Source organism: Macaca nemestrina, assembly GCF_043159975.1.
Source record: "Macaca nemestrina isolate mMacNem1 chromosome 4 unlocalized genomic scaffold, mMacNem.hap1 SUPER_4_unloc_5, whole genome shotgun sequence".
Lineage (NCBI taxonomy): Eukaryota > Metazoa > Chordata > Mammalia > Primates > Cercopithecidae > Macaca > Macaca nemestrina.
The window spans coordinates 451,200-469,944 of NW_027257559.1; the positions used below are offsets into that span (position 1 = coordinate 451,200).

General features: G+C 47.9%; 1 protein-coding gene and 1 pseudogene across 1 annotated transcript in view; one reads left to right on the forward strand and one right to left on the reverse strand.

The window, feature by feature from the left end:
* Positions 1-1,060: 1,060 nt before the first annotated feature.
* On the reverse strand, positions 1,061-1,996 carry LOC139361056 (collagen alpha-1(I) chain-like; annotated as a pseudogene).
* LOC139361059 (SH3 domain and tetratricopeptide repeat-containing protein 1-like) overlaps positions 1,291-18,745 on the forward strand; it is a 51,028-nt gene continuing 33,573 nt past the window's right edge. Inside the window, exon 1 of the mRNA XM_071089535.1 lies at positions 1,291-1,485. The gene's annotated coding sequence lies outside the window, so the exon portion shown is untranslated. The remainder of the gene's footprint in view (positions 1,486-18,745) is intronic.

Sequence of the window (18,745 nt, forward strand, 5' to 3'; positions counted from 1 at the left end):
CATTTCCTGTGGCAGTGCCCACTGCAAATGGAAAGGCATTTGGCCTGAGTCCAGACATATACAAGTTGGGCAGAGAAGGGGGTGGGTCCTCGGAACCCACCGAGGAGCAGCTGTGGAAGTACAGGGAAACCAATGTGTGGGGGCACGTGAAGCAGGAAGCTCAAATAAGATGAGGAAAGACGTTTTAAAGACGATCTGGGCTGGAGACAGTGGTTCATGCCTGTAATCCCAACACTTTGGGAGGCTGAGACGAGAGGATAGCTTGAGGCCAGAAGGTTGAGACCAGCCTGAGCAATATAGGGAGACCCTATTTCTATAAATAAATAAACACCATTGGTACTTGGCATTTCAGGCGGGGAACAGCAAACATATGAAAGCTCTGAGGCAGGAAAGGGAAGTGATTAGTGCTTGCTCCTGGTTCCTTTATCAGACCTTAAAGAGATGCAGAGACATTTCAGATACTCCTTGGCCGAGCTCCTTCAGGGAAGGCCTAAGTTCGCTTCTACTTCCCATCTATTAATTTTTTTTTTTTTTTTTTTTTTGAGACAGAGTCTCACTCTGTTGCCCAGGCCGGAGCGCATGCAGTTGGCACCATCTCAGCTCACTGCAACCTCCAGCTCCCGGGTTCAAACGATTATCTTGCCTCAGTCTTCCCGGTAGCTGGGACCACAGGTACGCGCCACCACGATCGGCTAAGTTTTTGTATTTTTAGCAGAGATGGGGTTTCATCTTGTTGGTCAGGCTGGTTTCGAACTCCTGGCCTCAAGTGATCCACCTGCCTCGGCCCCACAAAGTGCTGGATTACAGTGCTGGGATTACAGGCCCTACTTCACTCCTAACGCCCACCATAAGTGCTTCCAACTGTTTGCTGAATGACAAGGTGAACGAGTGAATGGGACTACATGACTTCGGGCAGCAGGCAATCCTATTCCTTGGACCTCAGTTTCACTTTTTGTAAAGCAAGCCTGTCTCTCGCTCTCTGCCCTAAAAGCCTGAGTTCTGGGCTTGAGATGAGCGCGTCCTGTAGAGCAGACTCCAGGTGGACGTTGAGCTGGGTCTTCTAGGAGGCCAGGATCCTATCAGCTCTTGGGTCCGGTCCTCCCGCGGGACCCTGCACGCCCAGTCCCGGCACCGCCCCGCCCAACCTCCATTTGTTCCCCCAGGCCCCGCCCTCTCCACACGGCTCGTTCCCCATTGACCGGGGGGCGGGCCCTTGGCGCCCGGCTCCGCTGGGGGCGGGGCGGCGGGAGGCGGGCTGGTCCGTGTGCACCTGCACGGTGTGTGTCCCGGCCGCAGCCCCGCGCCAGCTGCAGCTCCTTGATCCGAGCCGGATCCTGAGCGGGGAACACGGGCTGAAGCGGCGGCGGCGGCCCCGCCCCGGGGCTCCATTGTTGAGGCTGCCGCGGCTCTGTCGGCTGCTCAGCTGCGCTCCAGTCGGCCCAGGCGCCGCGGCGAGGAGCGAGCGCTGCCAGGCGGCGGCCTGAGGTGAGACGGCGCGACGGGCAACGGGGTCTCCAGAGCGAGCGGGGTCTCTGCCCCGGGCGTGGCAGCTCCGAGCTGGGCTCCTCAGGGTCCGAGGTCGGGATCCGGGGTCCTTGCTCCTGGACTTTGTCTCGGCCTCGGGTGGCACCGGGGGCTTCGCGCCTGCTACGATACCGCATGGGCCTGCGCGGGGATCCTGGTCGCCCTGCGGGTGGCGGCAGGTCCCCACTGCTCCCCGGCTCCCCGCGTCTGCCGCGGAGTGCACTGCATGGACCCGGGCGCTGGCTTCTGCCCGGTCCTCCGCGGCGTGGCTGGTCCCCGCGTGCGGTAGAGGGGGCCCTGCGAGGACCCACTCGTGGGGCGGGGTCCGGGTCACCGCGAGTGGTAGACTCCGCCGCCCTCCCCGACCTCCCTCGCAGCGAGACTGCTTCGCTAGACTCACCGAGGGGACTGCGCGGACCCTCGGACGAGGGAGTCCGTGACTCTGGGTGGGGGCTCTTTCCCGGCCCCGCATGACGGCTTCCTGAGTGTTTTGTCACCTATATAGGTGGCTTCGTGGACCCGCGCGCGTGGGTCCTGGCCGCCCTGCTAGTGGGGCTGTGCGCTGCCCCGTGGCTCCTCTGGGTCGACTCCGCCTGGGACGCGCGTGTAGTGGGGGTCCGTGCGCGAGGGTCGCGGTTGGTGGGGGCGCGCTGACCCCGCCCCATGGTTTATCCTCTCACTTGCCCGGCGGGAGGAAGCGAGAGGCGCGGGCCCGGAGCTGTCGCACAGCGGCCGCACGGACCTCTGCCCTGGCCGGCGGGTCCAGGGGGGCGAGGGGCTATCACTGCGCGTCCCACCGCCGCACTTCCCGCTCTGGCCCCGGGCTGGGTTCTGATTGGAGGGAGCAGGGCCCTTCTGCCTGGCGTTTCTTGATTTCTTCCGTTAGTAATGGGAAGAAAAAAAAAATCTGGAAAGGTAGATTGAACTTTGTAACTCTCGGCGCTTGGAGAGTGGAAGAAACTCTCCCAAAAATTTGGCGGGCTGGAAAATGCGTTTCAAGCAGGAGCATCCACACCCACGGAATGAAGCCAAGGCAGTTACAGTTAGAAGTCAGATTTATGAGGGGAGAGCAAGGGTGAGGTCCGTGGGTGGGGAGACTCCGACCTCAGCTTGATGAGAAGACCTGATGCTGCCCCTCAGACGCGTATTTCTCAGCCACCAGAGAAAGTGGAATCACTCCTTAGTGAATGCTTTCATCAAACTTTTGAAAAACCTGTAATGTCCCAGGAAGGAAAATCGAACTGGACAGTTTTCCCCTTTTAAGACTGTTAAACGTCCCGGAGACAAACAGCAGAAGACTCAAGGAGTCCAAATACTCAACCTGAAGTTCTTTCTGAACAAGAGATGGTGTATAAGTAACAGGCATACGAGACAAAACTGAACTAATCACCGCAGCTGATGCTCCTAGCCCTGTAGCGTGTCATGCAGGCCCTTTTGCCTTCTCTGCCCTCCGCTGTCCCAGACCCCAAAGCTACAGCGCACCTCCAGTCATCAGCTCCTGCCGACCCATTGCTATGAACTCTGTTTCGGTGGCTCCTTTCTCTCTGAAGTTTTGCTTGTTCTCCTGAAGTCCTGGTCTTGAAGAGCTTATGATCTGCAGGGACAGATTAACTTTGGGCAGTACATAGTTAACTGTAGCACAGCTTGAAAAATGCTCTGATAGAGGTGGGCAGGCAGTTTGTGCATGCGGGTAAATGCGAGGTCCTTTTTCAAAACCATGAATCCAAGTATTCATACTATTTTAAATCTGCAATTCTTTGACTGTCCAGAGGGTTTTTAGATTAATTTTTTTTTCTATTACTTCCTAATGTTTGTTTCATGGTTCAGAGTAATTGATTAAAACTTTCCAGGTCGGCCAGGCGCGGTGGCTCATGCCTGTAATCCGAGGACTTTGGGAGGTCTAGGCAGGCTGATCACTTGAGGTCAGGAGTTCGAGAGCAACCTGGCCAACATGATGAAACCCTATCTCTACTAAAAATCCAAAAATTGATTCGGCGTGGTGGTGGGTACCTGTAATCGCAGCTACTCAGGAGGCTGAGGCAGGAGAATAGCTTGAACCCAGGAGGCGGAGGTTGCAGTGAGTGAAATGGCTCCACTGCACTCCAGCCTGGGCCATAGAGTGAGACTTCCTCTCAAAACAAAAACAATGTACTGGGTCTACCTTCGGCTCTGGAATTTTCCTGGAAGGCCTTCTCTTCTGGGTTTCATTTTTCTCACTTTTGAGGATCGTAAAGTACATAATTTCCAAGAATTTTTGCCCTGCACCTTTAATTCTTCCAAGCAAATATAGCAGAGAAAAATTCTCTTCCCAGCAGTGGTGTAAGGAAGTCTCTCACAGAAGGGAACACATGGGTATGGAGAAGACAGAGGATACACACACACACACACACACACACACACACACACACACATATATAATGTTTTTTTTTTTTTTTTTTTTTTTTTTTTTGAGACGGAGTTTTGCTCTGTTGCCCAGGCTGGAGTGCAGTGGCAGGATCTAGGCTCACTGCAAGCTCCGCCTCCTGGGTTCACTCCATTCTCCAACTCAGCCTCCCAAGCAGCTGGGACTATAGGCGCCTGCCACCACGCCCGGCTAATTTTTTGTATTTTTAGTGGAAACAGGATTTCTCTGTGCTAGCCAGGATGGTCTCCATCTCCTGACTTCGTGATCTGTCCGCCTCGGCCTTCCAGAGTGCTGGGGATTACAGGTGTGAGCCACTGCACCTGGCTGACAGAGGATACATTTTTGAGCTCTACATTTCAGAGTTCTTTTCTCTAGCCCTGGCCTGGGTCCCAAACAGGGAACTTAATTCACTCTATCACTGAAGTATACTCTTGCTTTGATGCCATTGATATGTTGTCCTAGAGATTTGCTATGGCTGCTAGGAGTGTTTCATAGTTAAGAACTGATGCAACCGCTCTTTTGTCAGTTGATGAGTCTATGAACCATGTTGTTTCCTTTAGTATTATCTGCCTGGAACTGGAAGGTCAGAGATGAAGTTTTCTTAGATTATAAGTCTCAGTCTTTGCTATGTACCTTCTTCTGTCTCCCATGTCACCTGCTGTTCCCCCCCCCCCCCGTTTTTCATTTTAATGTTTTTATTGGATAGCTGTCTATTATTGCAGGTGACTTCAAAACATTGTTGGATATTGACAGGATGTAAGTATGAATAATATGTAAAAGATAACTTCTTCTAGTTCTTTTGAGCAGAAGATTTGGTTTCGATATGTGGCCCTATTAAAGCTTTTGTTAAGTCCAAGTGCTTTCTGAACTTCAGTTCCCTTACCTGTAGAATGGAGTTAGTTGTTAGTAATACCTGTTCTGCCTAACTCAGGAGATTGTTTTGAGGATCAAATGAAATCATGAATGTAATGGAATTTTGTAAATTTTAAATGAAATACTGTATTACCTAAGATTTTTTTTTAAATGCCATATTAAGAATGGAATGAATCTGGGTTTTCCTTTGAAATCCCAAATGTTTAATGTACAGAGAAGTTTTTATGTGTCTGTTGGGGAGCTTCATTAGGATTGTTTTCTATCTTTAATTGGCCAGTATTTTTTATATTTTAGCATTTTGGGGGAATATCAAAATTTGTGTTTCAGTTCTCATTAATATTTTACAAAGTTATTGAATGCACATGATTTAGTCTTTAACAATCTCTTCAATTATTTACATTCGCATGTAAAAAATGCAGTAACGAATGTCCATGTAAATAACATTCCCATGCCTTAATGAAGCATAATTTCTTGACATAGCAGTTTCTAAGTGCCCTGTGTTGAGGTTGGGAAAGCTAAAGGGCAGTCAGAGGTCAAGGTCAGCAAAGCACCACCTTTGACATTTGAAATTCAGCAGCAGGTATCACAGTGAACCCCATTCCAGCATCCAGGAAGTTTCTCTGGCTTGCCTCTCCTCCAGCCACGTCAGAATCTGTGTCTGCAGTGTTGGTCCTGCTTTCCTGTCTCTCCTCTGCCTTTACTTTCTCTTCAGCAACTTCTACCGAGTGCCTCTGATGTCCCAGACAGTGGCAGTGGGAGGACAAAGGCTAATAAACCCGGCCCTGGTCCTCAAAGAATTGATGTTTTCTGTGCAGACATTAAGTTACACTGTCATATATAGTGTTGACAAACATTGATACAGATTTCCTGTGAAGTGCAGAAGCACCATCCTAGAAGCAGCGATGCAGAGGCAGCACTGGTGACTCACACATGGAGAGCCGGAGTTCTTGGTCTAGTGGGATAAACTGACCTGGACATCATTTCAGTGCAGCGGAGTGAGTGCTGGGATGGGCTCCCTCGGGGCATCTGGGGCTGGGTTTGTCTGGTGTTCAGTCTCCTGCCTGGTACTTAGAGTTTCTCAGTAAGATGAGCATTGTGAGGTTTCTAAGTGAAAGGAAAGGCAATCACTTACCTGAAACCTGAAATTTGTAGGTGTTCTGGGCCATTTATAATTCACTGAATCTGTTTTGTCAGAACAAGTCTATCATGTATTGTTGTGGATGGAGTGTGGCCAGCCCTGCCTTGCGATGTAAGGAAATCAGGAAACGCTTGTCAGGTGTCAACACGGTGCCAGACACTCTTCTAGTGGTTTCCACATAAATCACTGTATTCATTTCTGTTGCTGCTTTACCACATTTCCATAAATTTAATGGCTTAAAACAATTGAAATTGTATCATCTCATAGTTCTGTGGGGCAGAAGTCTGACGTGGGTGTCACTGGACAAAAATCACCGTGTGGGCTGGGCTGCATTCCTCACTGGAGAATTGTTTCCAAGCGCTTTTGGCCAAATATAGTTCCTTGTGGTTGCAGGACTGAGGTGTCTGTTCCCTTGCTGGTCATCTGTTGGGGGCTGCCCTCAGCTCCTGAGGCCTCTATCTGGTCTTTGCACGTGGTCCCATCAGCTCAGGACTAGCTAGGCCAGGGACCTGGTCAGGCTCTCCAGTTCCCCTGTGTGCATTTCTGTTCTTCCACTCAGAGAAAGTTCTATGCCCTACTTTAAAATTTTTTTTGAGATGGAGTCTCGCACTGTTACCCAGGCTGCAGTGCAGTGGCGTGATCTTAGCTCACTGCAACCTCTACCTCCCAGGTTCAAGTGATTCTCCTGCTTCAGCCTCCTGAGTAGCTGGGACTACAGGTGCCCGCCACGATGCCCGACTAATTTTTGTATTTTTAGTAGAGATGGGGTTTCACCATTTTAGCCAGGATGGTCTCCATCTCTTGATCTCGTGATCCGCCTGCCTTAGCCTCCCAAAGTGTGGAGATTACAGGCGTGATCCACCATGCCTGGCCAGTTCTATGCTCTTAGAGGCTCATGGGATTAGACTGGACCTCCCTGGGTAGCCCAGGATACTCCTCCTAAGGCCTGTGGCAAAGCCCTTTTGCTGTGTGACATAGTCACAGGTCTCGGGGGTTGGAATCTCCCACCACAGTTACTGATCCACTTACTACAGCAGCCTGGGAAGTGCTTTTCATTGCCTCTGGTTAACAGATACCAATTTTTTTTTTCTTTTTTGCAAATTGGCAGGAACATGAAGATCCCTTTTTTTTTTTTTTTTGAGACCTAGTCTCATTCTCTTGCCCAGGCTGCAGGGCAGTGGTGCAATCTTGGCTCACCACAACTTCCACTTCCCGGGTTCAAGCAGTCCTCCTGCCTCAGCCTCCTGAGTAGCTGGGACTACAGGCACATGCCACCAAGCCTGGCTAATTTTTGTATTTTTACTACAGACGGGGTTTCAGTATGTTGACCAGGCTTGTCACAAACTCCTGACCTCATGATCCGCCTGCCTTGGCCTCCCAAAGTGCTGGGATTACAGGTGTGAGCCACCACACCCAGCAATGAAGATCCTTATTAAATGAAAAAACCGTTCCTCTGACTTGATGTGAGGCTGTTGGTGAGATTGATAGCAGTGGAGACAGGTCCACAAGAAACGGAGCTAAACTTTGTGTTTTGGAGTATTTTGATGGCCTGCCCTGATTATGTAAGTTTTGCTAAGAAGTCATTAGAGTCATTCTTCTACTGGAAGAAACACCCATATGGGGAATTTGGGACCTTGCCTTTTCAAGTTTTACAGAAAGGACTCTTCATGGGCAAAAGTACATGATTCCAGATCTATTTCTAGAATGGAAATAGCTGCATCAACCAAACAGCGATTCACATTCCTGAGTTTGAGAGAATCTGATTATTTCAAGGCTGAAGCCAAAAGCACAATAAACAATGTTTGCACCTTTATTCATAGTTAGGAATTAGGTGCATCCCGTGGTCAAGAAAACAACTGATGGTGGTCACCAAGTAGTTTAAAACCACGCAGGACCTCATTTTATCATGTGGGTGTTTTTGATTTTTTAAATGAAGTTTTCATTTTCCTGTGCAATAAATGACAAGCTCTGACTTGAAATACATTTCCTTTAATAAACCAGAATCTAGGGCCGGGCGCGGTGGCTACGCCTGTAATCCCAGACTTTGGGAGGCCGAGGAGGGCAGATCACGAGGTCAGGAGATTGAGACCATCCTGGCTATGGTGAAACCCTGCCTCTACTAAAAACACAAAAAATTAGCCAGGCATGGTGGCGGGCACCTGTAATCCCAACTACTCGGGAGGCTGAGGCAGGAGAATGTCATGAACCTGGGAGGCGGAGCTTGCAGTGAGCCGAGATCACGTCACTGCACTCCAGCCTGGACGACAAAGCGAGACTCTGTCTCAAAAAAAAAAAAAAAAAAAAAAAAAAAAAAAGAAAAAAAAAAAAAGAAACCAGAATCTATAATCCTAAGGTTTTTAACCTGGCTTTCAGAAATTTATGAAGTCCCCAAAATCCTGTGCAACAATTTTGTGTATATGCATCCATGTGTGTTTATGGGGAGACGATTTATAGCTCTCCATACATTTTCAAAGTGGTTGGATTCCAAAAAATTTTAGAATACGCCACTTGGGCCTGGTGTGGTGGCTCACACCTGTAATCCCAGCACTTAGGGAGGCTGAGGCAGTAGGATCCACTGAGATCAGCAGTTTAAGACCACCAACATAGCGAGACCTCCACCTCTACCAAAAAAAAAAAAAAAAAAAAAAAATGCTGGGCGTGGTGGTGCACACCTGTGGTTCTAGCTGCTCGGGAGGTTGATCACCTGATCCCAATAATCTGAGGCTGTGGTGAGTTAGAATTGTACCACAGCACTCCAGCCTGGGCAACAGAGCAAGACCCTCTCTCCAAAAAAAACCCCAAAAAACCGTATCACTTAATATACTATTGTTGTTGGTCAAGTATCAGATTTTGTTTAAAAATTAAATACTCTTTTTTTTTTTTTTGAGATGGAGTCTCGCTCTGTCACCCAGGCTGTAGTGCAGTGGCATGGTCTCAGATCACTGCAAGCTCTGCCTCCTGAGTTCACACCATTCTCCTGCCAGAACCTCCTGAGTAGCTGGGACTACAGGTGCCCGCCACCACGCCTGGATAATATTTGTATTTTTAGTAGAGATGGGGTTTCACCGTGTTAGCCAGGATGGTCTCGATCTCCTGACCTCGTGATACGCCCACCTTGGCTTCCCAAAGTGCTGGGATTACAGGTAAATATTCATTTTTAGCAAAGTTGTACAGGCATGCAGCTCTAAGAGTCAGAAATTAACAAGGCTTAGAACAAAACCCAGCAATCCCCTACCTTACCCTTCTCCACCCTGATCCCTGCTCCTTGGAGGTTACTGTGTTTATGTTTTAGCTGGTTCTTCTAGATTGTGTGGAAGACAGGGAGATGTCCTACTGTGGAAGACAAGGATTCAGGTTGCTTACCCTCCCCCCTCCTCTTGTTGCCCACGTTTTTCTCCCCCATCCTCTCAGTATAATTATTGTGATAGTGAGGCAAGGCATGGTGGCTCATGACTTATCCCAGCTTTTTGGGAGGCCGAGGCAGGCAGATCACTTGAGGCCAGGAGTTGAGGCCAGCCTGGCCAACACAGTGAAACCCCGTCTCTGCTAAAAAATACAAAAATTAGTTGTAGTGTCGCACACCTGTAGTCCCAGCTACTCAGGAGGGTGAGACACAAGAATTGCTTGAACTTGGGAGGTGGAGGTTGCAGTGAGCTGAGATCGCACCATAAGCTGAGATCGCACCACGGCACTCCAACTTGGGCAACAGAGGTAGACTCTGTCTCAGAAAAAAAGTATTGTGATAGTGGGATACATAGTACAATATTGTGGGGTTTCAATACCTGACACAAGAGCTTCTCAGACTTTTGGAATCTCTGGGGTGATAGGAGTGTCTTTTGTATGATAATGAGATGACAGGTGGCTTCGGGCCCCTGGACAGGTTCAGGATTAGGGCTGGTTGCCAGAAAGATGAGTCATGAGTAAAGAGTTGGACATATCAGCACCACCCCTATCTCTGGGAGGGGAGACGAGATAGGCTGGAGATTGAGCTAGTCACGGGTGGCCAATGACTTCATCATGTCTATGTTATGAAAACTCCATAAAACCCTCTAAATACTGGGTTTGGAGAGCTTCTGGTTTGGTGAACTCATTTGGTGCTGGGGAGGTGGCACTTCCAGGGACGGCATGGGAGCCCCGACCTCTCTGCCCCGTGGTGTGCCTGTGCATCTCTTGCATTTGGCTGTTCCTGTGTTCTTTTCTTTGTAATAAACCAGTAAGAGTAAGTGCCAAGCACTTTGCGTCTGTCACCTCTCTTACTTTTTCAGCAACACCACGTGGCAGATAATGTCCTCGTTCTGCCTGTGACAAAATGAGATCGATGCATTGAGTAACTAGCTCAAGGTCACCTAATAAGTGGAATTCAAGCTCTGACTCTGAAGTCTGTGCTTTTAACCAGCATGCTGCATACCCGGCCTCTTTATTTGTTACAATTTTTGGTGTCTCTAGGGCCTGACACCAAGTTGGTCGTTGTGGCCTAGAGCTGTTATAAGGGAGCTTTTAGCAGCCCTGCTGAGAACAGAGCCAGCACCTCCGGATTGGCAGGGCAGGGGCTCTTCCTGCTGGGAGCTGCAGGCCACTCCCTGTGGCCCTTGGCTGATCTTGCTCATCCACTCCCTCCCTCATTCAGTAGGTCCTGAGTGCCGCTTCCGTGTGGAGGAGAAGGAGGCAGCCTTCCAGCCCAGGTGGGGCCTGCAGGTACACACAGGGAGAGGCAGCTGTGCACTGAGCTGGCTGTCGGCTGGGACAGTGTGGCTCCACAGGTGGCGATAGAATGTTCTGGGACTGCAGAGGGAGCACGTGCTTGTGAAAGGGAGGAAGGGGCAGGCACCGCAGAGGAGGTGTACTTGAGTTGGACTTTGAGGGAGGAGTTGGATTTCCACCGTGGAACCGAGCAGCTGAGGCTTTCTCAGCAGCTGAAGATTACAGCCAGCCAGCCTCAAATGTTCAGCTTTTCCTGAATTCTCTTCTTTACAACACTGCAGTAAGTTTTCAACAGAGATGAAGCAGTCACCTCCATGTCATTAATGTTCTGCAAATCCTGTGTGTAGTTTTCGATGCTTAGGAGATGGGGGCAGCCTGGGCCATAAGAGAAGAGCCTGTGTGTCCACCTGTTGGTACATCAGTCAGGTGTGGCACAGGGCAGTGATCACTGCCTGCCCCTGAGGAACTCAGTTGTACTTTTATGTGGAGAGGACAAAGAAAGATGTTGTACAGGGAGCAGGAGACATTTCACCTCCAAAGCAAGGCACAAAATACATAGTCTGTGCCCTGCATGAGAAACCGAGCAGAACTGTGTGCTGATTCCCACCCCTGCCTCCCCTCCTGAGAGCGAACCGTCCATTGTACTATGGCGGAAGGCATTTCTGAAGCCTCTGCAATCGGAGTGATCTGTTACTTGCCCATTGAACCTTAGGGGCAGCAACCAGGTGGTGTGGCTGAAACACAAGCCTTGGCCAGACCTGGTTGGGCTAGTTGGTTCTGCCACTGATTGTGAATTACAAAACCTTGGAGAAGTCATTATCTTTCTCTGTGTCTCTCATGTAAGATGGGGAACACTGAGGCCATTGCAGAAAAGCAGATAGGTGGAGCGAGTATGAAGTGCTTTGTGTGTGTGTGTCATACGGTGAATGAAATGGCACTGATTGACATTATTGATAGTAATAACAGGTTTAATTCAGGAACAAAACTGGTAAAGTAGGCCAGGTGCGGTGACTCACACCTGTAATCCCAGCACTTTGGGAGGCCGAGGCGGGCGGATCATGAGGTCAGGAGGTTGAGACCAGCCTGGCCAATATGGTGAAACCCCATCTTTACTAAGAATACAAAAATTAGCTAGGTGTGGTGGCACACCTGTAGTCCCAGCTACTTGGGAGGTTGAAGCAGGAGAATCATAAAGTGTTTTACCCAGCCTAGGTACGTGTGGCAGAGCCAAATGAAAGCTTAGAAAAAGATGACTTGAGAACTAGCCCAGCAGAAGAATCAGGCGGGATGTGTTGTTACTGAGTAAGTGAAATTTGCACCTGCTTTCTCCCAGGCCTCGCTGAGTTGTGTACAACAGAGAGCTCAGGTGTTGGGGGCAGTTGACCGGTTGAAGAATGCATTGCTATTATGTGAGGAACATTGGGCTTTGAAAAAGCAGAACTGGATCCACGTTCTTGCCTGGTAACTCTAACTATCATCTAGTTTGTAAAGGGGAATGCAGTTCACTGAAAAATTCTTACGACAGTGGGGAAAGGATTGGGCCTCTGCATTGGTTTGTGTAATATAGGTCATATGAAAGAGCATTTAGGCTAGAGGGAGAATTTTCATCTCTATAACTTTACTTTCACAGGACAATTCCATCACGATTTGAAGATTTTTGAGTCAAAACTACATTGTTCTGCTATGTGTTTTGGGGCAAATTTATACATACAATTTGCTTAAATATTTCAGATGATACAAGAATATATGTGTGGTGTAAAAAGCTGAAATTTGCATTCCCCCTTCTCTAGAAGTAACCATTGTGAATAGTTAAGTCTGTGTTCCAGCTATTTTGTATACTATAAATACACTGTGAACATTTGAGTGTATATAGACATGTATGTTACACACATTTTTAGAGATGGAATATTGCTCTGTTGCCCATGCTACTCTCAAACTCCTGGGCTCAAGTGACCCTCTCACCTCAGCATCTCAAAGTTTTGGAATTACAGGCATGAGCCACCACGCCTGGCCTGCATGAGTATATTTAGTAATTGCTAAGTTACTCTGTTCAATACGTGTCTATTGAACTCCTCATGTGCCAAGCATTGTTCTGAAAACCTTATATGCACCAATTCACTTAATTTTTAGAGCAGCTCTATTATTGTGGCCCTTTTACAGTGAGGAAACTGAACCACAGAGAGGCTGGGGACGTTGTCTAACATCACACAGCCAGTGCTGTTGGAATTGAGGTTTGAACCCAGACAGCTGGCTTCAGATCTCTTAGCTGTTATCATAGATGGCACACCCAAACCTTAGGGCCGCCTCCCAAGCCTTGCCTCCGATACGGGCTCGCCTGAGCTCTGCGAGAGCCGTGTATGTGAGGTTTCTTTCCTCTTTAAGAACACAAGTCTTGGAATTGTCCCAGACCCTGGTAGGACCTCTTGAGGACCAAAAACAGGGATTCTTCAAGCCTGCCCCAAGGGCCAGATCTCTGATTTAGCTACTTGGAAGGTAGACGTGGAAGAGAGTAATTTTGCCAGAACAAAAAGTCAGGATGGCTGGGCTGACTCGGCCAGACGCAGTGGCTCATGCCTGTAATCCCAGCACTCTGGGAGGCCGAAGCAGGTGGATCACCTGAGGTCAGGAGTTCAAGAGCAGCCTGGCCAAGAAGTTGAAATTCCCTCTCTACTAAAAATATAAAAATTAGCTGGGCGTGGTGGCAGGTGCCTGTAATCCCAGGTACTTGGAAGGCTGAGGCAGGAGAATTACTTAAACCCGGGAGGCAGAGGTGGCAGTGAGCTAAGATTACACCACTGCACTCCAGCTTGGGTGACAGAGCGAGACTCCATCTCAAAAAACAAGAAGAAGAAGAAGGGGGAAGGCGAATGGCTGCGCTGCCTCATAGGGAAGAGGCCTTACAGCAGCCGTAGGACCTTGGCCACTTGGGTGGAAAGGAAGGAAGGAAGAGCTTCACCCATGGCGGTGACCTAGACTGCAGAAACCACACTAAACATCCACATCCTGGAGCCTGGCCACCCCATTTGCTTCTCTTCTCCTTGGGTAGAGGATGTGGTGAGCTTTCTACCCTGGAGGCTGAGCAGCGCAGCTTCTAACCAGGGTAGGCGTTTGTCTGTCCCTGGGAATACAGACAGCATTCTCATAAGCAGCCCAAATACTCCTGAACAGCTTTTTGTAGGGTGGGGTGGGGCGGAGCAGAGGGTGATTTTGACTCATAGGTACCTTTTCCACTTTCACTACTGATAACTGTGTTACAGATTAAAGTTTTGTTTTTGATACTGAAGAGGGCTTAAGAGAGTGAGCTATTATGGCACATCTAAGTCTGCTAAAATAGAACCACGGGGTAGTGTAGGAGAATCTCTTCTAAATTATGGATCATATATGGTGAACTTTAAAAGCCATGTGTACCTAAGTTGAAAAATCAAAACATGTCTTGTATTTGGGTGACCCTGGTAATTCTGGATGCCACTGCGCCTTGTGTGAACACAGGATGCTGAGGTGTAGGGATCAACAGGCTTTTTCAGGACATCTTGCGCTTCTCCCTTGGGGTAAAGTGGGGCGGCAGTAGGAGCGCACAGCTGTTGGGCACCTGATATTTGTCAGCTGGTTTACATGTGGGATTCCATTTAATGTAATCTTGGAGATAAAATTATTTTATTGAAGATGAAGATAGAGGCTTAGAGAAATTAAGAAAATTGTTCAAGATCACGTCATTTGTTTTGTTTTGCTTTGTTTTGTTTTGTTTTGTTTTGTTTTGTTTTGAGACAGAGTTTTGCTCTTCTTGCCCAGGCTGGAGTGCAATGGTGCGATCTCGGCTCACCACAACCTCTGCTTCCCAGGTTCAAGTAATTCTCCTGCCTCAGCCTCCCGAGTAGCTGGGATGACAGGCATGCGCCACCACGCCAGGCTGATTTTGTATTTTTTGTAGGGACGGAGTTTTTCTATGTTGGTTAGGTTGGTCTTGAACTCCCAACCTCGGTTGATCCGCCCCACTCGGCCTCCCCAAGTGCTGGGATTACAGGTGTGAGCCACCACATCTGGCCAAGGCCATGTAATTTCTTAAGTGCAAAGATGAAGTACTTGATGAACCTAGAAGTTTGACTTCAAGGCCCTTGATCTTTCCATAACACGTGGTTCATTTCCTGGTTGGTGGGGAGTGACTGAAAAACTCAAGGAAGCTGTGTTTTATGGAAAGAGGACCTGAGGGGTGTATGGTCTTTCCAGGCTTGGAATCTGCCATGCTGGGCTTCTGAATTGTATAGCTTGGCCATATAGAGAGAAGCCCCTCATTTAAGACTTATTTTTGGGGGGAAATAAAGGAAGGCCGCCCACATGAGACAGGCAGAGGCGACTTTCTCACAGCTGCTGTGGCAAGAAAGTCAGCACCATCACTTGCATGTGGCAGAGACTGACATGCAAGTGAGTGGCGGATGAGGAGTGGGGAAGCCTCAGGATGGAAAAGAACGGCTCCCAGTGGAGGCTGTTGTGGGGGCTGGAGGCGGCTGTGCAGAAGCGGGGTGTCCTTGGTTCATTAGGGACGTATTTGGCTTTCTCTGAATGATCCTAACTGGAAACAGGGGCCAAAATTAGGGTGGCTGTCAGTTTTGAGTCAAGTCCTGGCCACGTGGGACAGAGTTGTGGTTTAGTTTCTGGGTTGTGGAGAGAGAGCAGTCTGGCTTCCTGTCTGATGTGCTAGCCTGGCTGGCCTCCTGGCTGTTGACTGTAGATAGGGGATTGGTTTCCTGGGTGGGCAGCTACAGGTTGTGGTCTGAGTTCTGTCTTTATACATATGATCAGGCATGGACTGTTTGTATATTCAGTCCCTCATTTTTCTTGTCAGTAAAAATATCAAATGACAAATTGGATACATTGTGAACTTTTTAGATGTCTGTGTCCGCTGGAAGAAGTTTTCACGTTCACATTTAATCAGAATGAATATAAACAATTGAGCCATTTATCTTGAAAGTTTAAAATAGGAAATCTTCAACAATACTACCTCGGCGCCATTGCCTCTCTGTCCATCGTTAGGGAATGTGTTTTTATCCACCGCCGGCTCATCGTCCCCCAGTTTGTGGTTGATCCAGTTCTCTATACGTCTTGTCTTGTGTGCATCTCATTGTTTGCTAGTGTTAGCTTTCCCCTTCGTCAGTGTAGTTTATTTGTGTAGCCTCTGTTGGTCGGAAGTTATTTGTGGAATTTGTGAATGGAAGGGACCTTGGAGGTCTGCTAGGTCATCCCAGTGATTTTAGAGATAAACAGAAATACAGGGAAATGTTCCAGCTTTTTTGGTGGCAAAACCAAGAATAGAAAGCAGTGTTCTTTGTGCCACAATGTCATTGAAAGACAGCTCAATGTGGGCCTAAAATGCAGAGTAACTAACTTTCATTTATCTCTGCTTCTGACTCTTGTTATCAGACATTTTAAATTGACCTTAATGTGTTAGCAGAAATATGAAAAGTCCTGACTTGTTTACATATAAGGTAGTTTGTCGCCTCCTCATTTGGTTGTTTTTTTCAACAGGATTGAAAAGACATTGTTCTAAACTGAATGTTTATGTCTCCCCTAGATTCTTGTACTGCAGCCCTAACTGCCAGTGTGATGGTATTAGGGGGTAGGACCTTTGGGAAGTGATTAGGGTTAGATGAGGTCATGAGTGTGGGCCCTGGTCTGACAGGATTAGTGCCCTTAGAAGAAGAGAAACCAGGCCTGGTGTGGTGGCTCACACCTGTAATCCCAGCACTTTGGGAGGCCAAGGTGGGGAGATCACGGGGTCAGGAGATTGAGACCATCCTGAAACCCTGTTTCTACTAAAAATACAAAAATTAGTTGGGTGTGGTGACACGTGCCTGTAATCCCAGCTACTCGGGAGGCTGAGGCAGGAGGGTTGCTTGAACCAGAGAGTCAGAGGTTGCAGTGAGCTGAGATTGTGCCACTGCACTCCAGCCTGGTGACAGAATGAGACTCTGTCTCAAAAAAAAAAAAAAAAAAAGAGAAAGCAGAGAGCTCCCACTGCCCTGGTGTGAGGAAACAAGAAGAAAGGTGGCTGTCTGCAAGCCAGGAAGAGGTTTCTGTCCCGGAACTGAGTTGGCCAACACTTTGATCTTGGACTTCCAGCCTCCAGAGCTGTGAGAAATAAACTAATGTTTAAACCACACAGCCTATGGTATTTTTTATGGTATTTGCCTACGGTATTATGGCAATCTGATTTGACTGATACAGAGATGGTTCCAGAATACTGTAGCCTGTATCTAAGTTGGTGATGCCATGAAAATAAATGTGATAGTTCATTCCTTTATATAAAGATAGCGCTGTGAGCCCAGGGCCTTTGCTCTTGTCTTAGTTGAGTCTTGTTTTCTTATAATAGCTTCCTAATTTCTCTTTTCCCCCTCTAATTTATATTATATATCTGGATTAAATCATATATGGTATGATTTTATACTTCATGTCTATACAAACTTTTAGTGATTTTATTTCATTTGATTTGATTTTTGAGACATGCCCTTGCTCTGTTGCTCAGGCTGGAATGCAGGCATGCCATGACAGCTCACTGTAACCCTAAATTCCTGGGCTCAAGTGATCCTCCCGCCTCAGCCTCCTGAGTAGCTGGGACTACAGGTGTGCTATCCTGCCTAGCTAATTTTTAAATTTTTTGTAAGAACAGAGTCTTGCTGTGTTGTCCAGAGTGGTTTCAAACTCCTGACCTCAAGCAGTCCTCTCGCCTCAGCCTCTCAAAGCACTGGATTACAGGCATAAGCCGCCACACCCGGCCCAGTGATTTTTCATTGTTAAGATCAAGGATGGGTTCCCTGGCTTGGCATCAATGCTCATGATCAGGGCGTGATATGCAAGTTTGGGTTTCAGTGTTTCCATTCCCGCCATCAGCCTTGCACTCCAGCTTCTTGTCTAAGCCCTGTTCTGAAGCCTAGCCTGAGAGCTGCACTTAGAATTTATACCTTCTCATCTCTTCATCGTCTTCGCCTATGTTCTTATCTCCATCTGGGACATCGTCTTCGCCTATGTTCTTATCTCCATCTGGGACATCATCTCCACACTTCTGCCTCTTTAAATCTTCTCCATCCTTCAAGACTTGAAATACTCACTTCCTTTCCATCATCCCCGCTCTGACATCCAAGCTAGAATTAATCTTTCTTCCTTTGAACTCTGATAGTGCTTAATGTTTTTCATCCTTTTATTATACAGCAGTCCTGTGTGTTAGATATTATTATTCTCCCAGTTTTTCATAGTTACTTTGAAAATATTTGCTGTAGTCATATATTTTGAATATGTAATATGAGCGACATTCAAAAGGTCCTGGAGAGTGAAAGGCAGTCCTACTCCCATCACTGCCCTGTGACCACTGTTGCCAGTTTTTGTTTGTTTGTTTGTTTGTTTTTCCAAGGCAGAGTCTTGCTCTGTCACCAGGCTGGCGTGATCTCAGCTCACTGCAACCTTCGCCTCCCAGGTTCAAGCGGTTCTCCTGCCTCAACCTCCTGAGTAGCTGGGACTGCAGGTGTGTGCCACCACGCCCAGATAAGTTTTGTATTTTTAGTAGAGACGGGATTTCATCATGTTGGCCAGGATGATCTGGATATCTTGGCCTCGCGATCCACCTGCCTCAGACTCTCAAAGTGCTGGGATTACACACGTGAGCCACTGCGCTCAGCCTATGTGTCTTGTTTTTAAAAACACAGATGTTGGCATAAGATAAACATGGTTGTCCAGTGGTAAGTATTTAGGTTGTTCCCAACCTTTTCGATTAATCACTGCTGAGTTGTACATAATTCTTGCATATTTGCGTGAATATGTTCATAGGATGCATTGCTAGAAATGGAATTGTGGGATCCAGGGTTCTGCACATTTTAAATGTTGATGGGTGTTGCCGGATTTCTTCCATTAGGGCCATACCGTTATCTCACTGTCAATGTGTAAGGGCGCCTATTTCTATTTACTTGCCAACAGTTTCTTCTCATCTGTTTTCTTTGACATCACACACACACAAATAGCCTCCTTGTTCCAAAAACATGGACATTTTACATTTCTACTTAAAGTGTGCGCACACTGACTGAAGCTCTGTGTTGCAGTGATGTGTGCTGCTAGGATTGTGG